Source organism: Camelus ferus, chromosome X, assembly GCF_009834535.1.
Source record: "Camelus ferus isolate YT-003-E chromosome X, BCGSAC_Cfer_1.0, whole genome shotgun sequence".
Taxonomy (NCBI): Eukaryota; Metazoa; Chordata; class Mammalia; order Artiodactyla; family Camelidae; genus Camelus; species Camelus ferus.
The window spans coordinates 100,635,396-100,660,402 of NC_045732.1; the positions used below are offsets into that span (position 1 = coordinate 100,635,396).

Genomic DNA, 25,007 nt, shown 5'->3' on the forward strand with positions numbered 1-25,007 from the left:
TGTATAGTTCTCCACGCGAGCTGTTTAAATCTGCACTTGTATTTAACGATATTTTTTAAAATGCAGACTCTATCTTTCTTCTGCTAATCAGTTTGTTCCAATTATGTTTCCCCTTATCTCTGTCTCTTTCTAAACATGTGCCCATTTCTTCTAAGTTGTCCAGAATATTGGCATGAAATTGTTGACAAAAACATCTGTTTTTTATATATCTTAGGTAACAATTGTTTTTTCTCTTTTTTTATTTCTTACTTTATTGCTTTGGAGCATCTCTCTTTACTGCATGATGCACCTGGCAAGAGGTTTTTTGATTTGCTTATCTTAAAAACAAAACAAAATAAAAAAAAAACTTTGGGGTAACTACTGTTTTGCATACTGTTTTTCTAATTTATATTTATGCCTGTAATATTTAGGATCGTATTTTTCCTTTTTTTAACTTTTTTTTTAATTGATTTACAATCATTTTACAAAGTTGCCTCAAATTCCAGTGTAGAGCAAAATTTTTCACATACAATAAACATATATATATTTGTTGTCACACCTTTTTCTCTGTGAGCTGCCATGAGATCTTTTGTTTATTTCCCTGCACTATACAGTACAATCTTGCTTATCTAGTCTACAATTTTGGCATTCCAGTCTATCTCTTCCCAACACCCGCACCCTTGACAACCAAAACTTTGTACTCTATGTCTGCGAGACTATTTCTTTTTTTATTTTATGATTGTTTTGTTTTGCTTCATTTTGTTCTTAGATTTCAAGTATGAGAGATCTCATATGATATTTTTCTTTCTCTTTTTGGATTACTTCACTTAGAATGACATTCTCCAGGCGCATACTTGTCGCTGAAAATGATGTTATGTTGTTGGTTTACATGGATTAGTAGTATTCCATTGTATAAATATACTGCTTCTTTTTTATCCAGTCATCTGTCGATGGACATTTAGGCTGTTTCCATGTCTTGGCTATTGTAAATACTGCTGGCTATGAACATTGGGGTGCAGGTGTCATCCTGAAGTAGGGTTCCTTCCGGATTTATGACCAGGATTGGAATTCCTGGGTCATATGATAAGTCTATACCTAGGCTTTTGAGCGATCTCCATCCTGTTTTCCAGAGTGGCTTTACCAAAATGCATTCCCTCCAGCAGTGTTGGAGGGTTCCCTATTCACCACAGCCCCTCCAGCATTTGTCATTTGTGGATTTTTGAATGATGGATATTCTAACTGGTGTGAGTTGATACCTCATTGTAGTTTTGATTTGCATTTCTTGGATAATCAGTGATATTGAGCATTTTTTGATGTGCCTGTTGATCTTCTGCATATCTTCCTTGGAGAATTGCTTGTCTAGGTCTTCTGCACATTTTTGGATGGGTTTTTTTTTTTTTCTTGTTCATTTGGATGAGCTGCTAATATATTCTGGAGATCAAGCCTTTGTCAGTTTCATTTGCAAATTTTTTTTCCAATTCTGTAGGTTGTCTTTTTGTTTTACTTCTGGTTTGCTTCCTGTGTAGAGGCTTGCAAGGTTCATTAGGTCACTTTTTTTTTTTACTGCTTTCATTCCTTCTATGAGAAAAGTTTCGAGATGGATGTCAAATAATGTTTTGCCTTTATTTTCCTATAGGAGGTTTATTGTATCCTGTCTTATGTTTAAGTCTTTGATCCATTCTGAGTTTATTTTTGTGTCTGGTGTAAGGGAGTGTTCTAGCTTCATTGATTTACATGCTGCTGTCCAGCTTTCACAACACCATTTGCGGAAGAGACTGTCTCTATTCCATTGTATATTCTTGCCTCCTTTGTCGTAGTTTAATTGACCTAAAGTTTGTGTGTTCATTTCTGGGCTCTGTATTCAGTTCCATTGGCCTATATGTCTGTTTTTGTACCAATAAAGTGCTGTCATGTTGACTGTAGCTCTGTAGAATTATCTAAATCGTTAGCGTAAAGAAATGTCACTGATTTTTGAACCTGAATCTTGTAACCTGCTACCTTGCTGAATTCTTTGATCAGCTGTAGTAGTTTTTGTGTGGATCTTGCAGGGTTTTCTATATATAGTAACATGTCATCTGCCTATAGTGAGACTTTTCCTTCTTCCTTTCCAGTTTGGATCCCTTTTCCTTCCATCTTTATTTGATTGCTGTGTCTGGGACTGCCAAGATTTTGTTGAGTGTGAGTGCTGATAGTGTGCAACCTTGTCTTGTCCCAGATTTTAGTGGGAAGATTTTGATTTTCTCACCATTGAGTGCTATGCTGGCTGTAGCTTTGTTATATATAGCTTTTATGATGTTGAGATATGTTCCCTCTATGCCCAATTTGGTGAGCGTTTTTATCATACATGGGTGCTGAATTTTTTCAAATGCTTTCCCTGCTTCTATTGAGATGATCATGTGGTTTTGGCCCTTTCTCTTGTTGATGTCATGTATTACATTGATTGATTTGCATATGTTGATCGACCCATGTGTCTTTGGGATTAACCCCATTTGGTTATGATGCATAATCTTTTATATTTGTTGCTGGATTCTATTTGCTACTATTTTGGTGAGGATTTTGGCATCAAAGCTCATCAGTGATATTGCCCTATAATTCTCTTTTTGTTAGTGTCTTTGCCTGGTTGTGGTATCAGGGTGATTGTGGCTTCATAGAATGAGTTTGGGAGTATTCCTTCCTTTTCAATCTTCTGGAAGTTTTTGAGAAAGACTGGTATGAGTTCTTTGTATGTTTGGTAGAATTACACATTGAAGCCGTCCGGTCATGGACTCTTAATTGTAGGGAGGTTTTATATTGCTATTTTGATTTCATTTCTAGTGATCTGTTTGTTCAAGGGGTCAGTTTCCTCTTGATACAGTCTTAGTGGGCTGTATGTTTCTAGAAACTTGTCCATCTTCTCTAGGATGTCCAGTTTGGTTCCATGGAGTTTTTCATAATATACTAGTATGATATTCTTTATTTCTATATTATTTGTTGTAATTTCTTAATTCTCCTTTCTTATTTTGCTAATTTGTGCTCTCACTCTTCTCTTCTTTTTGAGTTTGGACAGAGGATTGTCGATTTTTCTTACCTTTTCAAAAAACCAGCTTTTGGATTGGTTGATGTTTTTCCTATGGTCTTTGGAACCTCCATTTTATTTATTTCCTCCACAATCTTTATGATTTCCTTCCTGCTGCTGCCTTTTGGGGATTTTTGTTCTTCCTTTTCTAGTTCATTCAGCTGGTGGCTTAAATTGTTTATTTGTTATTGTTCTTCTTTTTTGAGGAAGCCCTTTATCACTATAAACTAACCTCTTAGCTCAGCTTTATGAGTCCCATAAATATTTTGTGGTTTTGCTTTCATTTTCTTTTGTCTCAAGGTATTTTTTCTATTTCAGCTTTGAATTCTTCATTGACCCTTTGGTTTTTAATAACATATTGTTTAATCTCCATGTTTTCCTTTTGTTCTCCTTTGTTTCTCTGTTGTTGAGTTCTAGCTTCATGGCATTGTGGTCAGTAAATTTGCTCAATGAAATTTCTATCTTCTTAAAATTGCTGAGGTTTCTTTTGTGCCCACGTACATGATCAATCCTGGAAAATGCTCCTGGTGTCCTTGAAAAGAATGTATATCCTATTTTGGGGGGTACAATGCTCTGAAAATATCCACCAAGTCTAATATTCCTATTGTATTATTTAATTTCTCTGTTGCCTTATATATTTTCTGTCTCGGTGATCTGCCCAGTGATGTTAATGCAGTGGTGAAATCTCCAACTGTGATTCTATTCCCATCACTATGCTCCTTTATCTCTGTTAGTAATTATTTTATGTATTTAGGTGCTCCTCTATTTGGTGCATATGTGTTAATGAGTGTACTATCCTCATCTTGTATCACTCCTTTAATCATTATAAAATGTCCTTCTTTATCTTTCTTTATGACATTTGTTTTAAAGCCTATTATGTCTCAAATCAGTACTGCAACACCTGGTTTTCTGGCTTTTCCTTTTGTATGGAATACCCTTTTCCATCCTTTCACTCTCAATCTATATGTGTCCTTCTCCCTCAAGTGGGTATCTTGTATGCAGCATAATTAAGTTTATTGCTTTATTATATCCCCTGCCACTCTATGTCTTTCGAACTGGAGCATTTAGTCCATTCACATTTACAGTAATTGATGATAGGTTTGTGTTTATTGCCACTTTGACCTTATCTTTGCAGTTGACAAGTATTCATCTTTGTTCCTTTCATCTTCCTTTTATGGTTTGGTAATTTTCCTTTGTTTTATCATGAATTTTATTTTGTTTTATTGATTCCCTGATTAGTTTTTGTCTTGTTGTTACCCTTTTTTATAAGTCTATTAGCCCATTACTATAACTGCTTTTATTAAACTGACAGTAACATGATCTCAAACCCATTTTATGAAGAACAAAAAATTTTAAAAGGAAAGACAAAGAAAACAATTCTGTATTTTCATGCCTCCCTCTCCCACTCTCAATGATTTGTATGTCTTATTTTATAATTTCATATTTATTTTATTTGTAATTCATGTGTTATAACCTTTCCAGCAGCAAGTTTCTCATTTCTGTAGCATCCTGCTTCTTTTCTATTTAGACTAGAACTTTCAAAATTTTTTAAGTATGTTTTTAGTGTTGCTAAACTCTTGTAGGTTTTTCTTGTCTGTGAAATTATTTACGTCTCCCTCTATCATAACAGATAGCCTTGCAGGATAAAGTTTCCTAGGAGTATATCTTTTCTTTTTCATTCAGTATTTTTAGTATACCTTAACACTCCCTTCTGGCCTGTAGTGTCTGTGTAGAGAAATCATCTGAGATCCCTATGGGGGTTCCCTTGTAACTCACTCTTTGCTTTTCTCTTGCTGTCTTTAGGATCACTTATTTATCCTTGACTTTGGCCATATTAATTATATGTTGTGGTGTGGGTGTACTTGGGTTCTTTCTGTTTGGGACCCTCTGAGCCTCCTGTCCTTGGATATCTCATTCCTTCTTTAAATTTAGGAAGTTCTCTGTCATGACATCTTCAAACACCTTTGCAATCCCCTTTGATATTTCTTCCCCTTCTGGGACATCTATCATGCAAAATTTGGCATGCTTTATATTATCCCATTGTTCCCTTATGCTTTTTTCACTTGTTCCTGGTTGTTTCTCTTGTACATATTCTCATTGGGTGCTTGCTATTGCATTGTCTCCTAAGTCACTAATTCGTTCCTCTGCATTTCCTAGTCAGCTTTGCAATGCCTTTACATGATTCCTCACCTCAGTCAAGGGGTTTACCTATACTACTCGGCTCTTCTTTATAGCTGTCATTTCATTTATGAAATATTTTATATCTCTAAACACTATCTCTGTTATTTCCTTCAGTATTTTGATCAGTCTTTTTTGAAATCTTGATCTAGTATGCTATCAATGTCTATTTCACAGAGCATTCTTTCAGGGATTTCTGTTTTTCTTTTAATTGGGAATGGTTTCTCTGCTTCTTCATCTTGCTCCTACATCTCTGGCACTGTGTTTTATGGAGTACCAGTTATCTACTGTGGTCCTAAAAGAGTTTATCTATCTAATGCCTATGTAGTAATACAACTTAGGAAAGAGAAAAAAGGGACAGAGTGATAAAGAATTTTAAAGAAGGGAGAAATAAAGCTTTGAAAACATCATATAATGTATAATAGAAAAGCAAGTTGAAGCAGAATTTTGAAAAATAATAATCATAAATATATTTTTTAAAAATTCCAAAGGGGTGAATATGGGGGTATATATAATTTTCTAAGAAGTAAAAATTAAGAGGGTAATAGAAAATGGAGCAGATAAAAACAGATTTAAACAAGAATGGGTTGTCAGTGTCCTCCTGGAGACTGTGTGCTTTTAATGGGAAGTCTTTCTGCCTTCATCCTTATTTGGAATCTCAGCTTGAAATTTCCAGAGGTCCTCCATTGTAGACCTCATCTGTGATGCTCCCAGTGCCTGTCGGCAAGCAGATCGCACCTACTCCCAACACTGGGTCAGGTGCAGTTCTCCTTTACTGTGGACTGGCTTGTCACTGCCCTGCCCGATGCTGCAGTCAGATGTTGCATACTGCCCAGGCATGATTCGGCATCATGCCCTCTCCCAGCAGCATGGTCAGGGGCTGTGTTCCAGCCTAAAATGTTGGGGGCCACCCTCCCCTTCAGGGTGGAGGTCACTACAATGCTCTGTGCCACTGTGCACTCCGCCTTGGGTTTGCACCCGGTAGGAGGGCTCAGAGAAGACTGAGAAACAGTGCTGCCCCTGGTCTGGGACAAAACACAGCACCTTGTTTGTCTTGGTGGGGCAAGTTCTCTGAGGGACCATGACAGAAGTATCCTATCTGCCTTGGGCTGTAGACAAGTCTTTTTCCAGCCCTTGAGGCTGCTAAGTCCTTAGGTGTGGATGCAGATTTTGCCCCTGCTGCCACCTGGGTGCAAAGTGATAGAGGGTATGGTGGCTGCGCATGAGCTCCACCTCGCTTCAACTAGAAAATTTTGTGGATTCTCAGAGATTGGGGTATGCACCCTTCCCCAATCCAAGGGCACATCTGCCCTGATGTTTTATGTAGGGCCCAGTTTATTCTGCCCCATTAATGCACAGCCATGGCACACAGCCCCCTACATTACCCCTGGGTTGCCTCAGTTTAGCCATCCCCATCTTCCACCCAGCTCGGGCAGCATGGACTTGCCCAGAGCTGCTGGACTGCATTTTGGGCTGGGTGTCACAGGGAACCTCTGTGCCTGTTTAAATTTGTTCGGTCAGTCAACTGATACTCTGTACATATCCAAGCCTTCTAGGCTCCCCCTTCATCCAACTGGCCTCTCAGTTGGAAAGGGGAGACTCAGTGAATGAGTGCCTGTCCTTCTTTGCTTCTCCTTCCCATTCTGTTTTGCCTTTTCTTCCATCTTTATTCCTTTTCTCCTACCAGATTTTTGGCATCTTTATCTTTTGAAGAGGACAATGATCTTTCAGAGTTCTGCAGGTTCTCTGGTTAGGTGAGTGACTCTGGATGTGAGTCTTGGTGCATTTGTGGGAAAGGGAGAGCTATGAGTATCCTTCTACTCCACCCTCTTGGCCTCCCCCCAAAAAAGACTCACTTTATGGAGGAAGATATACACAGCCTGGAAATAGATGGAGAAGATATTTCATGGAAATGACAAGAAAGTGCAGATTGCAATTCTGAAAACATACAAAATATGTTTTACAACAAGGGCCACAATGAAAGTTTAATGAGATTATATAAAGAAAAAGAGATCAATATAAAAATAGAGTATTACACTCATTAACTTATATATGGACCCAACACCAAAGATCTTAAATGTATAAAGAAATATTAGTAGACATGAGGGAATCAATTCATTGTAAAACAATAATAGTACATGAGTTTGTCTCCTCACTATTTTGATGGACAGAACATCCAGAAAGAATATCTGTAAGGAAACAGAGGTCTTAATAGCATATTAGATCATTTCAACGTAACTGAGTTATTGGACACTGCATCAGAAAAGCAGAACACATAAACTTTTCAAGTGTGCACAGGATGTTATTTAAGGAATTAACCACATATTATGTCATGAAAAGAGCCTCAGAAACTTTAAGCAAATAAAGATGACAGCAAGCATTATTCCATACACAAAGGTATGAAACTATGCATCAACTCTAGAAAGAAGAACAGGAAAGCACAAACATGAGATTAAACCACATCCTTTAAAAAACATAAAAAATGGTCAATGATGAAATCAAAGATGTAATAAAATCATACCTGGGGACAAACTGCAATGAAAACACAGCTTCATAAAAAGTATGGGATGCAGCAAAGACAAATCTATGAGGGAAGTTTAGAACAAATCGGGTCTTCTAGAAAAAATAAGAAAAACCTCACACAAAGGTCTATGCTTACCACCCATAATAACTACTAATAATAACAAACAAAACCCAAAGGCAGTAGAATGAGAAATCTTTAAACATTAGGTTGAAAATAAATAAAATAAAAATTAAAAAATAAATTATAAGTCATAAAATCAGGAGCATTTTTGTCTTAAAAATAATAACAAATTGATAAGCATTTAGCCAAGTTTTTCAAGATATACAGAGAGTGGACCCAAACAAAATAAGAATCAAAAGAGTAGAAATAAATTCTGATATTACACAAATACAAAAAAGTTTATGAAAGCCATATGAGCAGTTACATGACAACCAACTGGATGACCTAAAAGAAACGGAGAAATATCAAGAAACACATATCCGGCCAACACTGAATAAAGAGAAAACTGAAAACTTGAAAACAGCAATCAGTATAAGTTAAATAAAATCTATAATTTTAAAAAGACCCCTTTATCAAAATGTCTGGATGCCTTCATTAATACCTATATCCCCCCAACTATTTCAAAAAATAAAGGAGGAAGGAAAATTCCCAAAGTTATTCTATGAGACCACCATTACTTTGATAACAAATCCAGTCAAAGACATTACAAAAAAAAAAAAATGAAAATGAAAAGCCAATATCCTTGATGTATATACATTGAAAACTCCTCAATAAAAGAACAACAAATTAATCCAGCAATACATAGAAAGGATTATACACGACGTTCTGCTGGATAACTTCTAAAGTCACAAGGTTGGATCAACATACACAAATCAATCAGCATGATACATATTCAAAAAAGGAAGGACAAAATTCACAGGACCATGTCAATACACACAGTAAAAGCATTTGATAAAATTCATCATCCATTCACGATCAGAAATCTCAGGAAAGTGATTACAATGGGAACATCCTTCAACATACTAAAGGCCATTTATAACAAATTTTAATACTCAGTGGGAAATGCTGAAAGCCTTCTGGGTAAATTCAGAACATGACAAGGATTTCTACTCTCAGCACTTCTGTTTAATAGTAATAGAAGAAAGGAAAAGGAAAAGAAGTAAAAGAAAGGCAAAATGGAAAGAAAGAGGCAAAATTGTCACCAGTACTGATGACATAACAATCTACATAGAGAGTCCTAAAGGCTTCACACAGACTATTATGAACAATAAATAATTTCAGCAACGGAGCAGGGTACAAGATAAATGTAAACAAGTCTCTTGCATTTCTACACATTAATCATGAGGTACCATAAAATGGATGTTGAAAGCAATACTATTTTAAATCCCATCCCCCAAATATCTTGGAATAAATGTAACCACATATGTGAACGGTCTAAACACTGAAAATTATAAAACATTGACAAAGAATTTAAAAGTGATTCACAGAAATGGAAAGATGTCTTGTGTTCTTGGAATGAAAGAGTTAATAAGGTTAACATGTCCATACTACACAAAGAAACCTACAGATTTAGTGCAATTCCTGTTATAATGCTGTAGTATTTTCCACACAACTAGAAAAGAATAATTCTAAGTTTTACATGAAACCATTAAAAATTGCCAAAATGATCTTGAAATAAAACAAAAAATCTGGAGGTTTAACCCTCCCAGATAACTTACTATATTACAAAACTACAGTAATAAAAACAGCATGGCATTGGCACACAGGTATAATAAATACAAATAGATACAGAGCCTAGAAATAATTCCACAAACATATGATTAATGAATCTATGATAAAAGAGGCAAGAGTACACAGTGGAGAAAAGACAGCCTCTTCAATGGATGGTGTTGGGAAAGCTGGACATCTACATGTAAAAGAGTGAAATTAGAGCATTCCCTGACATCATACACAAAACTAAACTCCAAGTTTATTAAGGATATAAATAGAAGACCTGATAATATAAAACATCTAGAAGGGAATATAGGTGATACACTCTTAGGTATATATCATAGGAATATTTTCTTATATCAGTCTTCTAATGCAAAAGAAATAAAAGCAAAAGTAAGCAAGTGGGACCTAAACAAACTTGAAAAATTCTGCACAGCTAAAGACACTATCAATGAAATGAAAACATTGCCTGTGAAACTGGTGAACATAATTGCAAACAATGCAAGTGGCCAGGGGCTAATAGATGTAGGTTAATAGTTGTAACATGGATTTAAGTTACACAACTCAATGTGAAAAACAAAAATGCTATCAGAAAAAGAGCAGAGTACCTGAATTAATATATTTCCAAAGAAAAATTTCAGATAAGTAACAGGCAAGTAATAAAAATGCTCAACATTACTAATTATTAGGGAATTGCAAATCAAAACCACAATGAGGTATCACTTCACATTGGTCAAATGGCAATTATCAAAAGTCTACAAATACTAAGTTTTGGAAAGTTCTGGAGAAAACATAGCTCTTGTATACTCCTGGTAGGAATGTAAATTGGTACAATTTCTATGAAAAACAGTATTCACATTACTTTAAAAACTTAAAAGGGAACTACCATATGACCAAGTAATACCTCTCCTAGGAAAAATCCAGGGAAAATTTCTAAATTGAGAAGAACCTATGTTCACAACAGCACTGTTTATAATATGCAAGAGAGGGAAGCAAAGAGTTCACAATAGACTATGGAATTAAGAAGATATGATATTTCAATAAATATGCAATGGAATATTACTCAGCCATGAAAAAGTATAAAACGTAGCTTTTTCAGTATCACGAATGGTCTAGTAAATATTATAGTTAGTGAAGTAACTTACACAAAGACAAAAGTATATAATATAATTTATATGTGGAATCTAAATAATAACAAATATCTGTGTATATCTATCAAATGCTATCAATTGATAAATGACAGATAAATTGATAGAAAGTTATGTAGATAGATACATAGAAAGATAGATAGATTGATAGAGAATTAAAGATATAGAAATATAGAGAGTTTGACATATTGAGAGATTAGATATACAAGACTGAAGCAGACTCAAATTTATGGGAAAAATTTATGTTTACCAAAGGGGAAGGGAAAGACAATTTAATGGTAGGACATTGAGAGATACAAAGTAGTACACATAAAGGAGATAAGCAACAAGGATAATCTGTAGATAACAGGGAATTATACACAATAAATTATAATAATTCTATCTTAAAATTATTGTAATAACTTTTAATAATTTATAATGCATTATAATCTACAAAGTGGTTGGAATCACCATGCTGTACATCTGAAAATACACAATATAGTACATCTACTGTACTTCATTTAAAATAAAATATCTCATGTATCATTTATTATTTTTACCCGTGATAGCATCATCCTTTAAAGTTGTTTTACTTTCACTCTTTAACTTTTCTGATTATTGTCTCAAATTAATTCTTTTACTATTATGAGGATGTTACCAGATTGAAATATCTATATTTATTGCCCCTGATTTCCTATTTTTCTCTTTTTCATCCTTATAGTATAGTACCATATTAAAACATACCCAAAAAAAAGTTGCAGCTTTCTCGTGGTCTCCACTTAGCATTTTGGTCAATGTTTTGCATATTTTTCCCATTTTATTTTTCTTAGAAGAGCTCTTTTCTACATCTCTTGTAAGGTGTCTCGGTTCTGGTTTTCATCTCATTCAGGTTTTGTTTGTCTGGTAAACTCTTCATTTTCAATTTGTATCTAAGTGATAACTGTGCAAGGTAGAGTATTCTTGGGTTAGAAGTTTCATATGACAGTAGTTTGAAAATGTCATTTTGTTTACCCTTGGCCTATGTTTTCTGCTGAGAAATCTGCAGATTTCCTAATGGGGGTTCCTGTGTAGTTTATCATAACTTTTTTTGCTGCTCTTAAAATTTTACTCGGTCATTGAATTGCCAAATTGCATATGATGTATCTTGAAGGAGGTCTCTTTGCCTTAAAGTTATTGGTGTTTTGTTGGCTCACAGACTTGTGTATCAGTTTCTTACACAGTTTAGGGAAGTTATAGACTATTAATTTTTTAAATAAACCATCAGCTGACTTCTACCTTTCTTCTTCCTCCAGGATTTCAATCTAATGTGAGTTCCTAAAGAAGTCTGATGGCTATTGTAGAATTTCCTCACTTTTTAATATCTTGTATCTCTGCCCTCTCCTATCATTTCTAGTTTTGTATTGGTGAGTTTACTAATCTCTCTTCCACAAAAACAGTCTAGTTCCAATACTTTCTATTGCATAATTCATCTCATTTATTAAGTTCTTCTGGTTCTCCAATAATGTTTATTTTATAGTTTCAGTATCTTTAGTAATGTATTCCTTATCATAATTAAATTTATTCCTGAGTTCACTAAACTGCTTTCTGAGATTTGTTGAGTTATGTATTGAGTTTCTGTATGACACCTATTTTGAATACTCTATTAGTCATATGGCAATATTCCATGAGTTTAAGTTTGTTTGCTTGAGGGTCGTCATTGTGTGTGTGTGTGTGTGTGTGTGTGTGTCTGTGTATATGTGTGTGTGTGTGCCCTATAATGTTACTGTGATTGGTCATGATCTTTTAAATTATTGCTCTGATGACACTAAATAACAGATTGGGTGTTCAAGTCCTTGCTTTTGTTTTCTGGTAGTTTGCAATATTGCAAATTTTTAGGTTTTACTTACCTGAGCTACCTCTGATAATATTTAAAAATGGCACTTTCCAGTCGCTACTGTCTGGATAAAAGATGTGCTTTCATTGTCACTTCTTAGACTTCTCTGGTAGTTAATGCCACTGTTGCCACTGGGATGGGGAAACCCTTCCTTTTATCTGATATCCCTTGAGACTCAGTGTACACATTGAGGAAATTTGTAAAGACAGGTGGGTAGTTGGAATCAGGCAAGTGCCTTTGCCATGTCCAGTGTTGCAAGGTACCTTGTCTCCACCACTGTGAATGGGGAGAAGGGTGAGTGTCATGAATGTCTGAGTGTCTGAAGGATGGAATTTCTGTCTCCATTGTGGCTCCCTCCTAGTTACCTGTGACCATGAATACTGGTGCAGTTGGAGGCTGAAGCTGAGTGAACAACTGAGACCCTTTTTCTACTGGGTTCTCTGAACCTGTGGGCTCAGATACCCTAGTCAGTGGTCCTTGGTTACAGTCACCAACTCTGCTCTTCCTTCAATTCAGCCTCCTTTATGTGTTTTAGTCCACCACACTTCAGCTGTACACATGCATACTGGAGTATTGTTTTGTGTTGTAGTTATTTTTGTAGAGATGTGAACGTTTTACTGACTGTAGATTAAAGGGGAGAGACTAGAATAGTTTAAACTTATGTAACTTTTTAAAAAGTATATACTTTTTCATTTAAAAGCTTAAATTCTACTTAGGACATTATAACAACAGAAAAGAAAGTGAACAAATCACCTCCCTTAATATCATAGTACTGCAAAATATTTTGTTTTTCCTAGTTTTTTCTTCAATTATTGTCCCATATAGATGCACATTTTCCTATAACATATGCTTATAATCTCTTTAAAATCATTTAAATTATTGAAATATTTCTCTGTCCTGTAAATATAGCTGTGTTGCTTCTCTAATTTATAACTAGTAGCTTGCATATTTCTGTTTTCTACATCCTTCTTCCCTGTCCCCACAGGAAACCACTACTTGGTACACTACACATATATAAGTGAGTCGGTTTCTGCTTTTTTTTTAATGATTATTTCTCTTATATCTTTAGTTTACTCATGTAAGTGATAACGTACAGTGTTTTTTTCTGTATTACTTATTTTCCTATGTGCAACAACCTCTGAGTCCAATCACATTGTTTCAAATGGCACAATTTTATTTTTTGTTTAAACTAACTATTTATTATATTATATATATCTCACATATCTTCAGCCAATCAATTGTTGATGGGCAGTTGTGTTGTGCTTCTATCCTTGGCTATTATAAATGATGATGTTAAGGACATTGGTTGTAATATATCCTTTAAAGTTTTTGTTTTCATTTATTTCAAATTTAGAAATAAAAGTGGAATTGCTTCAACATATAATGTTTCTATTTCTATTTTTCTGAGTACTGTCCACACTTTTATAATAGTGGATGCATCAATTTATATTTCCACCAACAGTATACCTGGGTTCCCTTTTCTCAACATTCTTATTAAAGTTTGTCATTTGTAGACATTTTGTTAAAAGCCATTTTGGTTTCTCTGAGAATATATTTCATTCTGGATTTGATTTATGTTTTCCTAAATATTAGCAATGTTATGTATCTTTTTATGTTCATGAAAATCAGCCACATGTTTTTGAAAAGTTTCCATGAAGATCCTTCAACTATTTTTAAGTTGGGGTCTTTGTTTTTTAAATACTGAGTCTAATATGCTATATATATATTATGGATATTAACACCTTGTTGGTCTCATTGTCTGAAATTTTTCCTTCTATTCTGTGTGTTGTCATATGTCTTGTGGACAGTTTCCTTTACTCTGCAAACGGTTTTGCACTTCACATTTTTACAAGAAGTAGAATCCCTGTATCACATAGTACATCTATTTTTTCCTCAATAAACTATAAACTGTTATTCATAGTTTTGTTTATTTTTCTATTTTTTTTTTTACATAGGAGAAACATCAAAAATAAATATTTTTATGATTTACCTCAAAGTCAGTTCTGCTCATTTTCTTGGTCATAAATTGTGTATTTTCAGGATTTACATTTAGGAAATTAATCCATTTGTATATTAGTTTGTATTCTATGGAATGAAGTGCTCTTACATCCTCCTTTTACATGTAGTGTCCAGTTTCCCGAGAACTACTTGTTGAAGAGACTGCGTTTTCTCTGTTTTATACTCTTGCCTACTTCATTGTAGACTAATTGATCATATGTGTGTGGGTTTATTTTAGGACTCTCTATTTTGTTCCATTGAATGATGTGTCTCTGTTAGTGCCATATTTTGATGTTTTGATTACTGTAGCTTTGTAGTATGTTCTAAAGTCAGGGAGGATAATGCCCAGAGCTTTGTTCATTTTTTAAAGGTTATTTCCGAAAATTTAGGTCTTAAAAGTATTTGTATAAATTTTACTATTTGTCTCCTTGTTTTGTGAAGGAACTTATGGATTCTGTGAGACTAGAAATTTACTAAAGAAAAAAACAGAAAAATATTAAAATGTGGAGGGTAAATCATACAATATTAAACAACAAATGGATTGCTGTATAAATCAAAGAAAAAATATATAAACAAAAATGACAACAAAAACAAAGTTCATGGGGTATAGCAAAAGCAGTATTAATAGGGATGTTTTTAGCAAAATAATCCCACTTATACAAAAAGAAATATCTCTCTCTTATAACATAATCTTACAACCAAATATGTAACAAAGTAATAAACAAAACAGTTAGTAGAATGAAAGACACCAGAAAGTTAAGAACATAAATAAAGATTAAAAATAGAAACATTAAACAATATAAATAATAGTTTTTCAAAGATAAATAAAATTCATAAACTGTAAACAGACTCATGAGCAAAAAAGAGAATACAGATTGATAAACTCAGAAATAAATGAGAAGTTACAGCTTATATCACAGAAATACAAATCATCATAAGAGGATACAACAAATTATATGCCAATAAAATGGAAACCCTAGAAGAAATTGACAAATTCTTAGAAAGACATAATCTCCAGGATGGAATGAGAAATAGAAAATATGAACCGATTATCACCAATGAAATTGAATAAGTAATTAAACAAAATCTTCCAAGGAACAAAATTCCAGTCCTAGACAGCTTCACAGGTGACTTCTGCCAAACATTCAGAGAAAAGCTATCACCTATACTTTTCAAAGTATTCCAAAAATTTGCAAATGAAAGAAGGCTTCCTAACCCACATTTCCATATCACACTACTACTAAAACTGGAACAAATATCTCAAAGAATTACAGGTTAAATATTACTGATAAGCATAGATGCAAAAATCATCACTAAAATGTTAGCAAGCCAAACAATACATTAAAAGGATTATACAAAATGATTAAGTCCATGTTATTCCAGTGATGCCAAAGTGATTCAATACCTACAAATTAATCAATATGATACACCACACTAACAAACTGAAGAAGAAAAATTATATGGTCACCTCAATAGAGTCATAAAATGTTTTGACAAAATCAGTATCTATTTATGATTATATTTCCCCTCAAAGTGGGCATGAGGAATCATACCTCAACACAGTTAAGGTCATATTTGACAAGATTTCAGCTAACATGACACTCATTGATTAAAAGCTGAAAGCATCTCCTGTAAGGGCAGCAAGAAGACAAGAATGCTCACTCTTACCACTTTAATTCAATATAGAATTAGAAATTCCAGCCATAGCTATCCATAATAAAAGTAAATAAAATGTAGCTAATTAAGGAAATGACTAAAAGTATCTGTTTGCAGATGACATATTTTAAACAGAAATCCTAAAGATGGCTTGATAAAACTACTAGGGCTTATCAATGAATTTGGTAAAATTACAGAAAGGAACATTAATATACAGAAATCTTGCATTTCTACACACTAACAAGCTAACAGATAGAGAAAGTGAGGGAACTGTCTTATTTACAGTTTCATTACAAAAAAATAAAATATCTAGAAATATATCCAACCAAGGAGGTAAAAGACCTGTACTCAGAAAAGTATAAAATATTTATAAAAGAAATTGAAGATGAAGCAAATAGATGAAAGGATATACAGTGTTAATAGATTATGAAAAAATTATTGTTTAAATGACAGTACTAACCAAGAAAATACACAAGTTAAATTCAGTGCCTTTAAAAAGACCAAGGACATTTTCAGAAACTAACAATAAATAATTCTAAAATATACATGTAATCAGAAAAGAGTTGAAATCACTATAAAAGAAATAAAGAAAACAAACATACAAAAAACACAAACTACTTTGAGAAAGAACAAAGGGGATGTGTCACAGTGCCTGATTTTAAACTATAATACAAAGCTACGGTAATAAAAAGAATATGTTATTGGAACAGATCAAACAGAATAATGGAACAAAACAGAGTGCCTAAAAATGAAATCACACAATATGGTCATTTAGTCCATTACAAACCAATGAATATACAGTGGGGGAAAGATAACCAACAGGCACATGAAAACGTGCAACATCACTAACCATCAGAAAAATGCAAGACCAAAACACAATGAGATTTTATGTCAGTACTGTCAAAATGACTATTATCAAAAAGATAACAAATATAAGTGTTGGTGAGAATGTAAGGAAAAGAACCCTGATGCACTGCTGGAGTGAATGTAAATTTCTGTTGCCACTGTGGAAAACCGTATGGATTTATATCTAAAAATTAAAAATTAAATATGATCCCACAATTCCATATCTGCATATTTATTCCAAGAAGATAAAAACACTAATCAGAAAAGATAAATTCAAACCTATTTTCAGTTCAGCATTATTTACAGTATCCAGGAAATAGATGCAAATTAATTGCTCAACAGTAGATGATGGATAAACAAGATGTGCATTTATAGTATATTAATATACCCATCTATTAAATACAGATATATCTATATTTATAGATATATATATACAGATATAGATAGATAGATAGATAGATAGATAGATAGATAGATAGATAGATAGATAGATATAAGCACACAAACACATAAAAATTCAAAGGGTTATTCCTCAGCTATAAAAAGAATAAGTTCTTGTCATTTGCAACAAATGTGTACAACAAGAGGGTTATATGCTAAGTGAAATAAATCAGAGAGAGAAAGACAAATGTTACTAATTTTATTTATATTTGGAATTTAAAACAAACAAACATAACAATACAGAAAAGGAGTTATAGATATAGAAAGAAACAGGTTGTTAACAAGAAGGAGGGAAATAGGGTGAAGGAAAAGAAATAGTTGTGGAAACTTAAGAGAGAAAAATTTCCAGTTGCAAATTAAATGAGTCAGGGACAAGAAATATACTATATGGGGAAGAGTCAATAACTATGAAATATCTTTAAAGAGCAACATGTTATATCTAGATTTATTCTGCTGATCAGTTTGAAATTTATTACAGTTTGCAAACAGTAGGTTGTGTAAGAGAAACTAACATAGTGTTATAGATTAAAGTACACTTCAAAAACCAACAAACATAATTTTAGAAAAAAAACCATATTTGTAGTTAATAGAGGCAGGGGTTGGGAAAGGAGAATTAGATTAATGAACTCAAAAGTTACAAATATCCAGCCGTAAAATAAACATGTTACATGGAGGCCAAAAGTAACATGATAAACACAAGTAATACTGCTTTATGTTATATATGAATGTTGTTAAGGGAGTAGACCATAAGATTTCTCATCACAAAAAAAAAAAAACAAATTATATATCTTTAGTAATGTATCTAAATGAGAAAATGAATTCTCCCTATAGTTGCTATGATATCTATTTCATGATATATGTAAATAAAATCACTTTCCTGTGCACCTAAACTTACACAATATTTTATGCCAATTATATCTCAATAAAAGTGGAAGGAAAAATGGAAAGGCAATGATCATTTTTTCCATGCCATTTCTCATGATTGTTTTCGCAGCAAGCAACCTTGAGTCATGATGTATTTATCCGAGGTAAAGATACTAATAAATAAGTGATTCTAATAAATAATTCATAAAGATACTAATAAAATTAGTGTTTTCCCATGACTTAAACTTTCTTCCTGATAACAGCCCACTTCTTCTGTAGGCATCAAAATTTTACACTGTGTATTCATCTGAGATTAGGGAATAGGTATAAAATTAACCCTGGCTGCTTTTGCTGTAAGTGATAATGTTCACTGTCTCTGACCGAGGGTCTCATATACCCGACAGCATCTACAAGAAAGGAACATGCTCAGTTACTAAAAATCTCAGCATGGTAAAATCTCAGAACTCCTACACTTATTAACAGTTTGGCAATGAGAATGCAATACTGACAAAGACTTGATTTTGGATAACAATGTGGTGTTTTCCCATGGTTGCATTAGGGGTTGTGAGGAGAATCCCTGTGATCCACAACAACATTCTTGCTCAAGTGCTGGGCAAAGAAGTGTAAATGTTCTGCATTATTAGGACTGAGCACTGCTTTCAAACTAATGACTATGCTCACTCTACTCCAGGTAGTCCAAGGAAAGAAAGGTTATTGCAATTTCTAGGCGAACGGGAATAAGTCTGTGTTTCAGTCTCCATAAATAAGTCAAGGGGTGTTCAAAGCCAAAATAAATTGTATCAACAATGAGAATGAAAAGAAAATATCTTAGACATATGCTTAATTTAAAAAGGAGACACAATCCTGTGCTGGGCTCTGGGGACTGCAGAATGTATATGTCTCTGTCCAGTTCAAGGATTCAGTGGCTTAGCCCTAGCATCAACTCGGGATTCAGTGAACAGGTAACAATTAGTATACTGGGAGAAATATAATCTACCTCTTCCTGATCTAAAGAAAATCTGATGGCTCAATGAAACTCTTAATTCACAGAGTTCCTGCCAGATGCAGAAGAATAATTCACTGATGACTCAAATGAGACAAATTTAGTTACTTCTTAACAATTCATCTTCACACATACACACAGTGGTAGACAGATTTGTAGTATTTAGTGGGAAGAATTCAGTGGGCAGAGCTCAGAGAATAGTTTTCAAAGCACCAGCAAACTTTTGTACTTTTGCCAATAGTCTATATTATCCCAGGTAGAAAACTACAAATGAACAAACAATATTCTTCTTTAGGATTTCTAATTTTGAAATTAAACTGTAGCTTTTGACTTATCAGTATATAACCTTGTTAAGATAATCACGGTAAGACACACTGTCTGAGAAGAGAGCTGGAAACTAGCTGCTGAACCAGTCCATCTGAACCCCAGACTGCTAATGTAAACAACATAACCACCATGAGATTTGAGCTGGCAAACTTAAAAGCTTCATGTTTCTGTTGTAGGAAAAACCACTGCTGTCCAGAACCAGTTCTCCTGCTGCAAGTGGGCTCTTTTCTTCTCTTGGTAAAGGTCATATTGGTGGGATGTGGCTAGAGCTTACCTTTGTCCATTTGCCCATTCTCCAGATTATCAAAGGCTTTCTTCACAACTGGTGACACATTTTCAGAATTCAATATTGCCATTCCAGTCTTATTAGCTGACACTGGCTGCATGATTGTGAGCAGAAGCCTTAGGCTCCCTGACCTTGCCTACAATTTTTCCCACATTACAGGGCATTTCACATTCTGAAAATGCCTCATCTTTTATTTTAAATTAATGGAAAATTGTCAGTCTTCCGTGAATATTTTATATTTCCTACTTTCTGCAAAAATTTGGTATTCTTGCATTTGGACAAATTTTTAATTCTACCAACCTCAACTCTTTCTAATCCACACATTTTAGATTGCAATTTAGTTAATGAATACGACCAACCCAAGTAAGGGTCTAGTATCTCTTAGATACTTCCTGTGTGAAGGTTAGAAGGGGCACAATTTATGTGGGGTGTATTAACCTACTATAATGTTTGTAATGGCACTATCCCTTCTGGACATAGCAATGATTCTAAGAAGTAAATTAATTAGAAGACAATATTATTATTATTATGGGGATGAGAATCATTTATTTTGGTTTGAGTGGGTGAGGAAGAGACAGGAATATATCCAGCAAATGAGAATGGAATGCTTTAGTCCCCTGGAGGCCTGAATTAAGAAGAAAATAATACTTTGTCTACTTTACATACCTCCACTTTTTGTAATTTGTGACTAGTCCTTGGGTTATGAAAAGAGCTAGTTTGTGGTGAAGAGTAAAGACCATAATGAAATAATTTGAAAACCATGAGAGTTTGTTGTTTCAGAAAGTAGATTTTGCTTAAAGTCAACATGTATTTTTCACTCACTAAATACTAAAATGCATCCTGTGGCATGTGCTGTGCTTACTGTGCTGGTACCCAAGATAGACAAGGAAATGGGGATAGACAGAAAACATCTGGAGGAGGTGGTTTCTGTGCTGAGACTGGGAAAGTCTAAGTAGGTAAAAGAAGGACATCCTAAGTCCAAGGATGAGCTGGAACAAAAGTTGTGAGTTTGTAGTTAACATGGTTGACAAGCATTTGCCTGGATATATCACCAGATACAGTGAAACATAAAGATATGCCAAGGTAGTCAGATGCCTGATCTGTAAAGAAATGACTAAACTATGTTGAATTTGTGGGCTTAGATTTGGAAAGGCAATAAGAGCCAACCTGAGGATTTAAGCTTGTCTTTGGCTGCAACATAAAAGCAACATAAATTATTCACCAGAAATTAAAGTGTAGACTCCTGATGGGAGGACATGAAAGCACAAATTGGAATGCTTTGAAAACAGCACAAAGAAGACCATAGATAAAATTACGTCTTAAATTCTACCACAAGCAGAATGTGCCATCTGAGACTACATCATGTGACCTTTATTATTCCAGGGATGACATAATAGAGACCATGATCCCTGGGCCAGTTCCAGCATTTATCTCCTGTTCCAACCATTCCTACCTTAACACTTCTAATGTTTTCCAGGATGAACCAGAAGACACTTAGTACTTTTCCCGCTCTAAATATTTTAGTCTTTTCCCAAATTCTTCCATTTTCCCTTCTTCCTTAAAAGAAATTATTCAAATTTACTTCCACATTGTTCCATCAGATGATCATATCAATCAAATATCTCTTTTTTTCTTTAAATGTTAATTTATTCTCCCACTTTACTCTTAACTGTATTTTAAAAAGACAAGGAAACACAGTTACACATGTATGTTTATCTTTCAAATAAGAAAATTGCAAATATTTGTTGATATTTGCCAACATCAATTTTAATCTTTGTTATCTTGCATAAACTCTTAGTACTCCAGTAGATCAGTTGTAATTAGGATGAGGTTCATAAACTGCAGTTGGCTGATGAGTAGGCTATGAAAGAGAGTTAGATGATATCAGCTATCACTGGCACTTGAAACCTTGGGTTGCTCTCTCCTTGAAGTTTAGAAAAAGGACCTTCATTGGCCGATATATTGTGATATTTATTTGGAAAAGTAGAAGGCTCCAACATCAGTCCAAGATAATTTCTCTGTATGGGAGATACGTTGCTGTACTAAGAAGTAGAATTTGTAGTTGTAATGAAATTCACAACACGGCTATTTGCTTCAGTGTAGCTGCTTTGTGAGTGCACGTGGAAAGTGGTCAACTGATTTAAAATAGCACGTTGATCCACTGCAATTTGTTCTGGTGGTCTAACTGACATTGATGATGCAGGAGAAAAATCACCTCTCGTTGGGGTAGTTGTATCATCAATTATGTGGCTAGTAGAGGGCTTTCTTATTAGAGGCATGTTTAAAATGCAGAAGGTAAAAATGCACTTTCTCCTCTAGTGTCAGCCACAAAACCAGAATTATGATTATCCACATTACCCCCTGCTTTAAAGTGCTTTCTTGTTGAAATCTTGAGCCAATGAAGATACCAGAGAAGCATTTTTAATCACAACTCTTCTTTTTATTCTCACTAAAAGCTGGGGACAGCCTCGTTTAAAATTTGGATTATGATAGAACTGCAGCTACAAACAAAGGAGAAAGATTTTAGTACTACTTTCAAACAATATACAACACTACAATAAGCCTACTCTATAAAACCTCAGATTTCATGCTTACTATACAAAGATAATATCATCAAAATGTGAACATTGCTGACTATTTTTTGAAATTCCTTATTTGGAAAATACACTTTTAAATAGTATAGTCATCAAATTTAAAATGTTAACATTTGCAGTAACGGTGAATGCCCCTTTTAGAAAGCAGCTTTAATACCTTTATTTACATTTTGATAAGATTCATAGTTGCTAGCAAATTTCTCATAATCTTGAATACTTAACACACTGTCTTCATTTTTTAGATAAAAGAAAGAATTTTAGCCTTAGTAGTTTTATACAATTTTCAAAAATTAACTTTACATTTATATTACCATTGACTGATGTAAAAAAAAATTTATATATAAGCTATGAAGTGGCGACTAAAATTTCTGAATACCTTGCTTAAAACAGAGACTCCTTTTTCTTCTGCCAGAAAGTCAGCTAGACAAGCAGATCTTGGAAAATTCTGCCACACTTTACTAAACCCGTGAAGGTTAAGCTGTCTAACTAAACATTTCATACTTCCAGTTTCAAATATTCTGAAAGGGGCCTTTCTTTCCAAAACTTCCTTCTTAAAGACATCTTCATCGATCACTATGGAAGTTCCATTATCTTCCCACTAGATGGATTGAAATTGGTCACTCCCAACAATTTTCCAGAGTTTTCTTGGAAAACTCCCAACAATTTTCCAGAGTTTTCTCTCTTGTTCCAGAGAACAAAAATCATTATCTTCATCTGGTTCAAAGACACAATGTGTGTAACATGGTCTTTTTATCAAGGATTCTTCACACAAAGTCTGAAAAGCATTTTCTTCAATCATATACCTCATGTCCAAGTCCCCAGAGAATGTTTCATCACATAATAGAGATCTACTGGACTTTCCTGAATCCATTGGTGCATATTTAGGAGACACATCTTGAATTTCTGAAGAAACATGTGCCATCTCAAGTAACATTTTCTACAGCTCCTTTTCTAATCTGCCTGATTTTGAGCACTGCAGCTTCTAATGCTGCTTTGGAAGGCCTGCACACATAAACTGCTAGGACATCACAGTGGTTCTCAACCTGAGTAGCTGTGACATCACAAAATGACTGGTCTCCTAGCAACCCAAGTGTAATATTCAGCCAGTGCTTACTTCTCATTCATCCAGTTAAAATGAAACCTATAGGATGTTTATTTTTATAGTATGATCTGCAAATATTATTCCCACAAAATCTTTGTAAATAATTTAAATTTGGGGTCTATGAAATAAAATCAATCTCCTTCCTTTTGTACACAAATTTATACCTGATTGGTGAACAGAGTATAAATAATGCACTGAATAAATAAACTAATTTTAAAGTTTTGGAATTTTAATTGACATGTGTTTAAAACCTGTGAAAAAAAAAAAGGTATAACTGTTTCATTGTCATTTGTAATTAAAATGAAACATAATTTGATTTCGATATGGAAGTAGTTATTTATCTGTGTGCTTTACATTAAGTAGCTCTATATTCAAAAAATGAGCAGAATAAATATTGGTTCATTTGGTATGTTTATAAATAAATGGTAAATATTTATGAAATAAAATTAGATTAAAATAATCAATCAAATTTAAGAATTCCCAAAGGGGGGAATTTTTTTTTAAATTGTAATTCAGCATTATAAGTAAAACAAATGTAATTTAATATTCTTCTTTAAAATTACAAAAGAGAAAATCTTATTGTATACTTACAAATGTTTATTTTTGCCATTCTTTCACTCAGACGTTTTTCAGTCCTTAGAAGGAATAAATTTTCTAGTCATCTTTATAATCCATATCATTGTGGCTCCTGTTAAGTGTTCAAAAATGATGTTGATAAATAAACTTATGCACAAGATCGTGGGTTCCATACCCAGTGCCTCCATTAAGGGGCAAACAAACAAACAAACAAATAAACAAACAACAGTATATGTGGGTTGGTGTGGAAAAGACCAGCTAAATACATTTTAGGAAGCAATTTGCTTCTCAGTCCTGAAACAGTTGGCATTCTTAGTATAATATGGCATTTAAGGCAAGTATTTTGTGCTCTAATTGTAAATAATAACTATGTTCTATATCAGTAAACTGTAGTAAATCCAGTTCTACCAAAAGTTATATTCTTTATTTAGAAATAAATTCCATTAAACATAAGCCATATTCAAAATGAGAGATAAAATTTCTAAATAAATAAATCTACACTCAAGCTACAATTGTAACTTTTTCCTTCAGTATATGTATATTCAATTCTAAATAAATATTAGCAATCTGAATACATGGCATATTATATGTATCATAAACGATAGTTAAGTGGGATTTAGTTCTGATTCATAAATATTATTTAACATAGGCAAATCAATAAATGTGATACCATCCTTTAAAAAACAAAGAATACAAAAATAATAATCTCAATAGATGTAGGAAATTTATTGACAGAACTTAACTTTTTTATGAAAAAATTCTTAACAATTTCACTCCAGATAAAATGTAACTAAACATAATAAAAGCCTTATTTGAAAAAAACCATGACTAACATCAAGCTCAATGTTCACATACAGGAAGGTTTTCC

The 25,007-nt window shown here is 33.7% G+C and overlaps 1 long non-coding RNA gene and 1 pseudogene across 1 annotated transcript; both read right to left on the reverse strand.

The window, feature by feature from the left end:
- Positions 1 to 964: 964 nt before the first annotated feature.
- LOC116662092 lies at positions 965 to 14,369 on the reverse strand. Its single transcript, XR_004318077.1, has 3 exons — positions 14,284 to 14,369; positions 9,689 to 9,692; positions 965 to 974 (listed from the first exon to the last, which is right to left on the reverse strand). It is a non-coding gene; the product is annotated as an uncharacterized LOC116662092 (long non-coding RNA).
- Positions 14,370 to 21,741: 7,372 nt separating this feature from the next.
- LOC102511135 lies at positions 21,742 to 23,383 on the reverse strand (annotated as a pseudogene).
- Between the last annotated feature and the right edge of the window lie 1,624 nt (positions 23,384 to 25,007).